Source organism: Eretmochelys imbricata, chromosome 11 (genome assembly GCF_965152235.1).
Source record: "Eretmochelys imbricata isolate rEreImb1 chromosome 11, rEreImb1.hap1, whole genome shotgun sequence".
NCBI lineage: Eukaryota > Metazoa > Chordata > Testudines > Cheloniidae > Eretmochelys > Eretmochelys imbricata.
The window spans coordinates 14,024,172-14,036,393 of NC_135582.1; the positions used below are offsets into that span (position 1 = coordinate 14,024,172).

The window sequence follows — 12,222 nt, forward strand, 5'->3', positions numbered from 1 at the left end:
TTTAGCACTATTTATAAGCTGGAGATGAAGCAGGGTATGGGGTGGAGTCTGACAGCTCACCACCCCCAACCTAATAACCTCGTGACCCCTGGAGGGGTCGTGACCTCCAGTTTGAGAGCCCATGTCATAGACCAATGTCTGTAGAAGCTTGTTCAGTTCTATAGTCCCAGTGGCGTGTTTATATGAATGTTTCTTAAATTCATTCATTGTGAGAAAGATACTTTCACTTTGAAAGTAATTTAACATAATCAATAGGACTTCTCAGACACTTAAAATTACACCCAAGCTTAAGTACCTGGAGAGAGTGCGTGTGTGTGGGTGGGTGGGGGTGTGTGGCTGAGCTGACCCATCAGAAACTAGGGGTTCATATTAGAAAGGCTAACAAAACTCATTGCTTTGTGCTGGGGGTGGGGGGGGTGGTGCAGCACTCAGGGAATTAACTATCCCATCACTATCTTGAAAACCTTGGAATAAATGCCAACTCACTAAAGATAAGGTTACAATCAAGTAAAACAAAACCACATCAATACCACATACAGTGGAACCTCAGAGTTACGAACACCAGAGTTATGAAGTGACTGATCAGCCACACACCTAATTTGGAACCGGAAGTGTGCAATCAGGCAGCAGCAGAGGGGAGAGAGAGAGAGGAAAAAACCCACAAAACCCAAAAGGCAAATATAGTACTGTGTTAAACATGAACTACTAAAAAAAGGAAAAGCTTAAAAAAAGATTTGACAAGGTAAGGAAATGTTCTGTGCTTGTTTAATTTAATTAAGATGGTTAAAAGCAGCATTTTTCTTCTGCATGGTAAAGTTTCAAAAGCTGTTTTAAGTCAATGTTCAGTTGTAAGCTTCTGAAACAACCACCATAACTCTTTGTTCAGAGTTACAAACAACCTCCATTCCTGAAGGGTTTGTAACTCAGGTTCTACTGTACATGGTCCCAAGAAAAATTAGAAAACAGCTCTATTTTCCCCCAATTCAACCTAGAATCTAACTATGACTACAATAGAGGACAAACTGCAATTCTTTACATTGTATTGCATTTTAGGTACAATGTATCATCAGTTTGTGCATTTTCCATGTACAAATCAATGTAGCTAATACAATGCCCAGCATCTTATGCTAGATGGCTCTTGCTGTTTGGCTGACAGTGCAAACACATTTCTAAATGTAAATGTATCCAATACAATGAATTTTAATATAATGTAATAATGGGACCTGCAGGTCTCCTTGGTGCATGTTATTAGAATGCAGCATTAGAATACAGTGCCTTAAAAATAGCAATACAGCGTGCTCTGCAGAAGCATATGGAATGGATCACCTTGAAATGGATCTAATTTAGTGCTATTGGCATATCAGAAATTGTCCTAACAGCTCTGAAGTCGAGGGGCAGTTCTGCTTAAAACCAATGGCATGATAGGGACCCATGCTGAACACAGAATTAAATATATAAAGCAGTGCAAATTCTATAGCGCCTTGAACAAAACTGACCACTTCAACCTGAGCTGCATCAATGGTTTGGATGGGTATATGCAAGGCTACTCCTTGATCGTAGCCTGCTTACTTACCACTGGCTGTACCCAAGATGGCCATGTGACCGGATGAGCTGGGTGTTCTGCAGGAAAGTGAAGTGGGTCAGTACTAACAGACCAGACCAAGGGGATGCTTCTGTCTTTTATTTCCCCTATCTCTGGATGTCATTGCTCCAATCTCCCAGCATTCCTTCAGCAATGCTTCGCTGATTTAAGAGAAATTACGAAACAGGCATTGGGAATTGGAAAACTTACACCATTCTGCTACAGTTAAACTGAAATGAAAAGTACTAAACTTACTAAAGAGTAAATTTTCCTGCAGCAAACTGAATGTAAGTGATAAAAGACCAGAGTGAAGAATATGTTTCTTGGATTTTTATCAGATTTGGGGGGGAGGGGGGGTGTATCATGACCTCATTTGACCTCTTAGATTTATTTTCTGTCCAGGTTTTGATGGACTTGTCAGACACCATTTATCCAGATGTCTACTGTGCAATTTTAAAGATGGCACTGGCTTCCCCTACACCCCCGCTGTGTCTTCAAATTTTCCATATATTTTTGTGCTTTATAAATGTGTCTTTCAGCCTAGATCATATATAGAGTTCATCTTGCTATTGATATGTTGGATAGCCCTGGCAGTCTTCAGGAAATTTATGATCTTGTCCTGGTGTATTTGACAGATAACACTCGAAATACAAATGTCAAAACATATTTAGATTTTTTCCCTTTTCCTAACTAGCCCTGAAGAAAATACAAACCCTTCTTGACAGAATCAGTTCAGTAGTCTCCTCTAGGTCATGCCGTAAGTGTTTGGAAGAATCTGCCTCTTAGAGCCATATAGATCCATCATGGCTATATTAAAAAAGGGCTTTCTAGCCTGAGGCAGAATTATTTAAGAAAATCCTGACAAGGTTAGACACCACTGTATATTGGGGGAAAAGGAAATACACTCTTAAAGCATAAAAGAAATTGGCAATATTTTAATTAATTTATATTACATTCTTGGATTGCAACACAGGATGGGGGGAAGCCAGTTACTTTGATTTTTCTGAGTTAGTCTAGTCTGTTCATTTACACTTATGTTTATTCACTGCAGCGTGAAAATGCTGTCAGAGCTAATATTTATAGCTGCTCTCTAAACGGGAATGTCAGTGTGGGGTATATTTAGGCCCTTGATCAATGAAGTACACAAGTGTAAGCTTACTCTAACCCTAGGGCTTGATGCTGAAAAAACTTACACATGCTTAAATTTAAGCATGTGAATAATCCCATTGCCTTGAACTATCATTATTATTGTTTTGGGTTAGGCTCAACTTCCTTTGAACTGGTGAGTGTATCAACTACCCTTTATTACAGATAAATATAATACACAATTAAGCTCCTATAAGGGACCAGATAGCTGAAACAGCAGCAACCTCCACTCAAATATAGCCACGTGTCACTCTGCAAGCCAAAGGCCCAAACAAAACTTTTGTCTGCAGAGAGATTTGGCTGGCTATTGTTTGAGCAGAAGTGTATGTGTGAGAGAATCATCACAGAAAAGGGGCAGAAAGCCAAGGACACAGCCAGAACATGGCTGAGAGAGAGAGAGAGCATGCACGCTAGCTTGCTTTTTGGGCAAAGTACTGGCTAAAGGAGGCTTGGAACTGTGAGTAAAGAATCACAGAATATCAGAGTTGGAAGGGACCTCAGGAGGTCATCTAGTCCAACCCCCTGCTCAAAGCAGGGCCAACACCAACTAAATCATCCCAGCCAGGGCTTTGTCAAGCCTGACCTTAAAAACTTCTAAGGCAGGAGATTCCACCATCTCCCTAGGTAATGCATTCCAGTATTTCACCACCCTCCTAGTGAAAAAAACCTATCTCCTGTTTGATTTCTGCTGTATTCAGGGAAATGTGGTCTTATAAATAAACAGGATTGCATCAAAGAAATGCCTGACTCCAACATCAGTTTCTCCTCCTAACTGAAACAACCTGCAGGACCCCAAATTTCCATTAACCTGTTGGTCACAAAGGGGTAACATTTATTACACATAGTGCAATATCATCTATGGACTCAGTCATAGAGTGGGACCCCACTGTGACTGATCCTGTAAACATGCAGAGCAAAAACACAGTCCCTGCCCCAAGTATCTTATACTTTGAGTATAAATGAAGGAGACTAAAATTAAGCATGTGCCTAAATGTCTATGTGGTTATCGGGTTATTCTGCAATGCACTTAAGCATGACCTTAGCTTTATTAAATCAATAGGATTTCACCATGTGCTTAAATGTTTTGCTTACTCAGGGCCCTAGTCAGGGATGTAGCAGAGATATAGGATCTATATGCAATTGCAAATCATTTTAATAAATGGGAATGCTAAGTGTTAATATCATAGAGTGGATGTTTAAATATTTTTGAAAGAGAAATAGTGTGTTTGTCTCTATTAAATGCCAATATTATATGTATCAAAAATCTACATCATTTAGCCTTTAACAAATATCAAGTATAAAGGGCCAAAGCTGCCTTCCTTGAATACTTTAACTTCCCATTGACTTCAGTGGGTGTTCTGGGAACACTGGGATTGTAGGATTGGATTCAAAGAGTGTGATTAAGGTAGAAGAGGCATCAGATTTCACATCAAAGCAGATCCAATAGCTCTAGGGAAAACATACCTGTGATTAACCAGTACAGCCACAATATGTCACCAGTACTCCACACAAGCTATATCGCAAATGCAGAGAGAATAAAATCTTTGTGCTGGTGAAGGAAGAAAACATCATGCAGACAGGAGAGAAGAAAGAAAGGCTTGATGAGTGGAGGATAGAAACGGAGGAAGAAATTCCTGCTAAACCAAGGGTGTAGACATTATACCCAGATAGTGACACGAAGGAATCAAGTTTAATGAGGTCCCTGCTAAGGGAATTAGTAGCTGAAGACACTGGTCTCTATCAAGCAGTTTCAGCAAGATTAACGAGGGAATGGTGCAAAGGCAGGGACAGTCACTTGGAAATGCAGGTGGCCATTGTTGGACCTGGCTAAAAATATTACCCTGGTTTGAAGAGGTGGGTGCAGTCTCCAGGCAAGTGCAGATAGATAATTGTATCAGTTGGGACTGAAAATCATGCATTATGCGCCCCCACATTAGGGATCCTTCTGCAGCACACTGCTTCTTGTGATTTCTTCTTAACAGCATGGTGGGTGATTCCATTCTTTCCAGCAGTGGCAGCTGGAGGGAGTAAGGGAGAAAGCCACATGCAATAGGTGAACTTTCTAGCAAATCACCTTCATCAAAAATGAAATGAATGGAAATAACTGCACCTTAGCAACAGTTTACTACCGAAAATAAAAAAGAGAAAGAGAAAGGGTTGGGAGACCTGATAGACAATGGCCTACATCAGGGCTGGTTATCACTCCTGGCAGAGTTTGCCCATGTGGATTGAGAATTCTGTACAGTCTATTAATCTGCACTGCTCTGGTTCCTTATGACTGAGTGCTGTAAGACTGGCATAGCCATAGAATCCTATGTAGTTATTTGGTTCATGTGGGAGCCTCTAGGTGCTGCTGGGGATCATGCTATCTGACCACGGTATTCAGTCAAGGTTCTTACAGAGTCCATCAGTGACCACAGCTCTTGGCTTATTCTACCAACATCCTACTTCATCCCCTGCATATGGTGCAGCATCTGTTCTTGAAGAGGCTTCTTTAGCTGCTCACAGAATCATAGGTCTGGAAAAAACCTCAAGAGGTCAGCTACCTGAGCCGAGGCAGGACCAAGTAAACCTAGACCCATCCCTGACAGGTGTTCTTCTAACCTGTTCTTCAAAACTTCCAGTGATGGGGATTCCACAGTCTCCCTTGGTAACCTATTCCAGTACTTAACTGGAATAGACAGAAAGTTTTCCTAATTTCCAACCTAAATTTCCCTTGCTGCATATTAAGTCAATTACTTCTTGTCCTACCTCCAGTGGACTTGGAGTAGAATTGATCACTGTCCTCTTTATAACAGCCCATAACATATTTGAAGAGGACTATCAGGTCCCCTCAGTCTTCTTTTCCCCAAGACTATACATGCCCAGGTTTAACTTTTCCTCATAGATCAACAAAAATGATAAAAGTTTTAGAAAACCTGCTCTCCTCTGGACTCTCTCCAATTTGTCCACATCTTTCTTAAAGTGTGGCACCCAAAACTGGACTCAGTGTTCCAGCTGAAGTTTCACCAGTGCTGAGTAGAGTGAAACAATCATCTCCTGTGTCTTACATATGAGATTCCTAATACAAAAGGCTAATATCATTCTGGAATGTAACTGCATCACACTGTTGGCTCATATTCAATTTGTGATCCACCAGATCTTTTTCTGCAGTACTACCACCTAGCCAGTTAGTCCTCATTTTGTAGTTGTGGATTTGATTTTTTTCCTTCCAAAGTGTAGTACTTTGCACGCATCTTCATTGAATTTCATCTTGTTGATTTCAGACCAATTCTCCAATTTATCAAGGCCCTTTTGAATTCTAATCCTGTTCTCCAAAGTGTTTGTGACCCCTCCCAGCTTGGTGTCAGCTGCAAATTTTATAAGCACTCTCCTGACTTCATTATCTAAGTCATTAATGAAAATATTGACTTGTACCAGCCAGACCCCTTTGGCACCCAATTGGATATGTCCTCCTAGTTTGACAGTGAATCATTGATAACTACTTTTTGAGTATGATTTTTCAACCAGTTGTGCATCCACTTTTTAACAATTTAATCTAGACTGCATTTCTCTAATTTGCTCATGAGAATGTCATCTGGGATTGTATCAAAAGCCTTACTAAAAATCAAGAGATATCATGTCTGCTGCTACTCTCCACTCCCATACTAGACCAGTAACCCTGTCAAAGAAAAGGAGGACTTGTGGCACCTTAGAGACTAACAAATGTATTTGAGCATAAGCTTTCGTGAGCTACAGTTCACTTCATCGAAATTAGGTTGGTTTGGCATGATTTGCTTTTGACAAATCCGTGGTATGTTCCTTCCCCCAGCAGCTAGTGAAGTGTGGGGTCTTTTTGTGGTGGGATAGACACACTTCCAGGAGCAGGTTCCAGGCCAGATACAGGAGCATGAGCAGAATAGGTGTGTGTGTGTGTATGGTGGGGGTGAGCCACTGACTGAGAGTGTCCCACTCCAAACACACACTCTCCCAGTCAATCTCTACAAGGTGCACATGCAGGTTGACAACTTCTCCCAGAGCCCTCTCCAGCATGTATTCCCTGTTGCCAATGAGGATGGGGATTCTTAGAGGAGGCGGACGGCAGGCCCCATCAATAAAGAGTAGTGGTGTCAGGAAAGGGTCTCTGTGGGTCATAGAGTCTGGCTGACATGTCTGAGACCTGGTGAGAGAACATCCTGTGGGGGGGGGGGTAATTGGCTGGAGCAATGGAAGGATCACTGTCCCCAGGGTGCTACTTTCAAAGTTGCAGAGTGAGGTATGTAGGCAGACTGAGGAGATGGACTCCAGTTCCCAAGGATCAGGAGGGATGGCATGGCATGGTCAGTGAGTGAGGAGAGTTGCTGTGAAGTCTAATGAGGAATCCATGGGCATGGGTGGAAGTGGCAGAGATGGGACAGATCCAGGTTTATGGGATCTCTGTGGGGTCTTGTTGGAGGAACCATAGCGACAACTTCAGCTGCTGACTCATGCAAGGTGGGGGTGAATGGTGTGGACACAGATGCTGGGTGTTAGAGGGGAGGTTGGACTGATGTGGGGGCTGTAGTCAATCAGGAACCCTCCAGCTTTGTGTTTAGAAAAACTGTGCCTTGTTAATACTGTCTGTGTGGCTATCTCACACAGGGGTCATCTCCAGCCACGTTTCACATTTCCACAGCATCTGTGGTGAAGGGGTATGTGCTCAGTGCGAATAGAGACATTTTCAGAGAGGAAAGCGTTTGGCTGAAATATGTTCCAAAAGGCACCTAGTGAAAGGGAAGTGCAATGCATTGGAGAGGCAATGCACGGTAAACTGTGCTCAGGCCTAACACCAGGGCAGACGCAAGGCTCGATCTGAAAAAAAGCCATCCACATTTGCAATGAATAAGATGCTGAGACAATGCGTTCCAGTGAACAGTCCAGGGCATAGCTCTGTGCAGAAATGTCTACCAGGGTTTAGCAAGATGGATGCTGAACTCCTCAGCTGCCTAGTCTTGCCAAAGGTCCTGCCCCAAGACAGCAGGAAGGACGCGTCTGCCAAGGTCCAATGTTAAATGGAAAAGATGCTGAACTCTGATCCACCAGGTTGTTTGTGTGTGCAAGGACCCTTTATCTCTGAGAAGCCAACTTTGTAAGTAAGCAGAGTTCGCCTCACCTGACTGTCCGACACCCATTTCATTTGACATAACAGAGCATTAGGCTAAGAGCAAAGCCAGCTTGTGGTTCTGAATGACTGCAAAGTAAAACCAGCGCTTTATCTGACTGTATGTACAGTACTCTGAGGCCAATTAACTTGGAAAAGGATTACATGGAGCAGCTTTTGATACATTCAGGAACAAACTGCTTAAAAATCTGGTTTTGGGATTACACAGGTTGAAAGATGCCAATATCTGGGAGTCTATAAATTCTCACTGGCTCAGTAAAACTGTGGGTGCGACTCAGTGCTAGTGATTTAGATGTTTTAAAGCAAGGTAGAGTTAAGGAAACCATCCCCTCTTATAACCAATTGAGGAGGGGGAAGCAAGTTTTACAGCTGCTGTTCTGGATACAACTCCTGCAGGGATTCCACTGAAAATGGACTCCTGGATGTAGGAAGGCACATTACCATGTAGGCAATGAGGCACACTTCTTTATTTCCCTGGGGAAACTTTTCTTATGGCAACTGGAACGTTGATTGTTCTACTTTTGGGTCTAGATTGTGCCTAGAACTGAGTGGGCACAAAATGATGCAAGACTATGTTCCTGCATGGCCTCCCTGGATCTTGAGTCTGGGTGTCAGGAGCAAGCGGGTGCGGTGATCCTGCTACTCCTCACCAGGAGCTGGCACATGAGGAACAGGGGCAGAGTGTTGGCCAGTGTGGTATGTTGAAAACTGTGTTCAGATTAGGAGCTATCATTTTAAACTCTCAGGGGTTTTCCTGGTCCTGCTTGCAGGCTAGCAGCTCTGTAGGGAAGGGTGAGATCTGGGTCCTCAGCAGTCAGTCTGCAAAGAGCCAGCCTAGAGCAAGATGGGGTGAGTGGTACTGGTCTGCCTGAGGGAGCCGCCTGCTTTCTCTCTGTTTTTGGTTCTTGTTTGTTAAGATTCTTACTACTAAGAAATAAAGTAGTGTTATGCTGCAACTTCCCAGAAAGAGTACTTCTGTATCTACTCTTTGTATGCCATGAATGTAACAGCCAGGCCACTGGGCTGGGGCAGGGAGAGGGTGTTATAGCAAATAGCTACCGGTGGCAAATGGGCTATGCCCCTGGAGCAGGGAGGGAATTGCACCTTGCTAGTTGAATCCTGGGACAGTGCAGCTAAGCTCTTCTCAATTGACAGGGCTTGTGGCAAAGTCACAATCATAGTTCTTTGTTATTATTAATTTATTTGCATTGCCATAGTGCCTAGGAGCCCTAGTCATGGACCAGGACCCCATTGTGCTAGGCGCTGTACAGACAGAACAAAAAGAGAGTTCGAGCCCCAGTTAGAAGACAGGAGGGGGAAACACAATGAGACAATATTGGTCAGAACGATAGGCAGCGGTCTCAGTACACCAGCAGCCTAGCCCTTGTCAAGGTTTTTTTTGTAGGCAGCAGCAAAGTAGAGTTCTGAGGGGGAATTTGGGTGTGGATAATGAGACAAACATATGGATGTTCACAGGAAGCATGGAACAGACTGTGATACTCTTAGTCACATTCAATAATAGCTTACTCCATAAATAGTCCCATTGACTTCAGAGTAAGGTACTATTGTGTAAAGCATCAGGTAAGGTACTCAGGGTGTAAGAACTATCCAGAGTAAGGGTACCACCATCTAGCCCTGTGTAAGGGCCAGATGCTACCATCTTTCCTCGCATTGATTAATACTCAGAGAAAAGTGAAGTATAGTCTCATTTTCTTCAATGGGACTATTGCTGGGGGAAAGTACCACTCAGGGTGAGTAGGTGAGGGGAGTCTGGCCCTTGGAGATCAGACTGTATGTAATGGCACATCTACCTAGAAAGGTTTCATAAATGCTCTCTGGGCTGCAGGCAATGGCTATACCACTGTGAGTACAATTGCAAAGGACACACTGTATCACATGTTCAAACATCATAAGGTGGTGCACTGACCACCCGCAGCATCCTTCGGTGTCAGGGTCCTTATCTCCAGTGCCTCCTGCTGGCCATCTGCCTTTCACCAACTCTGTCCTGGCTCACCCCTCTGACCAAGTCACAAAGTTTAGTCCTCTGTTGGCATAACGAACTGTCCAGCTGAAAGGCCAAATCAAATGCCCAAACTAATAGTTCTGCCCCCTCAAGCACCACTGAAGTCCCTTGAGTCTTGGCCTCTTCAGAGCTTCTCTTATCTGGCTTCTTTCCCAGTCAGCTTCCCCTACTGCCTCCCTTCCCCAGAGACCTGGCAGCACCCCTTAGGGCCTACAAAGAGAGGGAGATCCCTATCTTAGCCTATCCTGCTCCTGGTGGGTTTGCCTTTCTGCAGGAGAGTCCTGCCTTCTCTATAGTCTCTCCCCAGATGTTGCCCCCTTCCAAGGACCACTGCAGGGATCAATTCTGTCCCTGCAGCCTTCCTCAGTCTGCCTACCCCAGACCCTTTCCAAAGAGGGAGAGAACTCCTTACTTCCTCTTCTCCCTCTCAACTGAGCTCAGTTCTGTTTATGTAGTCCTCTGCCACTGGTCAGTCACTCTAATTCCCTTACACCTAACTGTGATTGCTAATTGACCCTATGTGGCTATATCAGGGGCAAGGCTGAGGGGTAATTGCTAGGTCTGAGCCCACCTTGTCTTTAAGATTTCACCCGCCTGTGACAAACAGAAAATGACAAAGCCAAAGCACTGTTTATCTTTTCCGGTGTTGACAATGCCTCCTGCAAGTTATTTCTTCATTGTAGGCCTGTCACTTGAAAGACAAACCTAGGGTTCCTTGCATCACTTTTTATACAGGGTAACTGACACAAGCAGCAGTGGCTTGCACACAGCTTTGGGACATATTAAAGCCTTCCTGAAAAGTCACTTTAAGTCCAATGCAAATTCTTCAGATCTGGCTTATTAATAAATTTTAATATTTTTAGTTTCTATTGTACCTTCCATCTGAATATCTCAGAGGGTTCTTACCAATATTAATTGATGCCTCATAACAGCTCCATGAGTCAGTATTATCTGCAATTTACATATGGGAAAACTAAGGTACAAAGCAGTTAAGTGACAAATTCCAGGTTGCACAGGAAGGCTGTGATCCATCTGTTGTCTCTTGTCTTATACACTTAGATTGCAAGCTCTTTGGGGGCAGGAATCATATATTTGTTCTGTGTTTGTACAGTGCCTACCACAATTGGGGCCTGGTCCATGACTGATGCTCCTAGACACTACAACAAAAAACAACAATAATTCACACATTATAAGTGACCTGTGACGGGGCATGACTCACCACTGTGGCACCTGCTGCTGGCAGTCCAGGGAATTAGAGCTGCGCTCTCTTCTGGTGGTGTCTCACATGCTGTCACCTCTGTTCCTAGACTCACATCACTCCCAGGACCACAGCATCCTCTTCAGTGACACAGCCCTCCATCTGTGCCACTCTCTGTTCCCCCCATTCTGGGATGACTGCAGCCCACTGTCCAGCCGTTGTTGTCAGTGGCTCCAGCACCCTCTTTGCCCTTGCCTCAGGGCCTCAATCTGCAGATCCCTGCAGCCCGCCAGGAGCTGCCTTTAGCTCTCTAGGTCTCTGCCTGCAGTACTGCTCTGTCTAGGCTACTTGCTGCTCTCCACCTGCAAGACAGCCAATGCTCCTCCCTTCTCAAGCTCCAGGAAATGACTACCCCAGCTCTGTTCCGCAGCCCTTCTTATATGTGCCAGTCCGGCCTTGATTGGCTGCTCCTATAAGCCCTTCTGTGATTGGCTGCCTCCTGCACAGCCTCCCCCGTGCTGCTTTTAACCCCTTTTCTGCCAGTGTGTGGCAGATGCCCTATCACAGGACAATTGGGATAATCTACTCTGACATCCTTTATAGCTCAGATTACAGGAGCTCTCTAAATTAATTCCTGTTTGGACTGGAGTGTATGTTTTAGAAAAACAGCCAATCTTTATTTAAAAACTGCCAGTGATGGAGAATCCACCAAAACCCTTGGTAAATTGTTCCAAAAGTTAACTAACTTCACTGTCAAAAATATGTGACTTATTTCTAGTCTGAAATTGTCTAGGTCAACTTCTAGCCATTGGATCTTGCATACCTTTGTCTGCTAGAAGGAAGAGCCCTCTATTATCAAATTTCTGTTCCCTACGTAGATAAGTATAGACTGTGATCAAGTCACTCCATAACCTTCTTTTGTTAAACTAAGCAGATTGAATGCCTTGAGTCTTTCACTGTAAGGCATGTTTTAGAATCCTTTCATCATTCTTGTGGCTCTTCTCTGAACCTTCGCCATGAAACTGTCTTTTGTCTCTTCATTAAAGTCCTTATATTGCTTGAATTGCCAATACTATTTCTTGTCCGGCTATCCAAATATGGTGCTGCTCTAAAGTTAATGGGGAAAAAATGCT

The 12,222-nt window shown here is 43.7% G+C and overlaps 1 long non-coding RNA gene across 1 annotated transcript; it reads right to left on the reverse strand.

Moving 5' to 3' along the window:
• Positions 1 to 1,600: 1,600 nt before the first annotated feature.
• On the reverse strand, positions 1,601 to 11,437 carry LOC144272192 (uncharacterized). The gene is made up of 3 exons (XR_013347504.1): positions 11,111 to 11,437; positions 4,569 to 4,746; positions 1,601 to 1,620 (listed from the first exon to the last, which is right to left on the reverse strand). It is a non-coding gene; the product is annotated as an uncharacterized LOC144272192 (long non-coding RNA).
• Between the last annotated feature and the right edge of the window lie 785 nt (positions 11,438 to 12,222).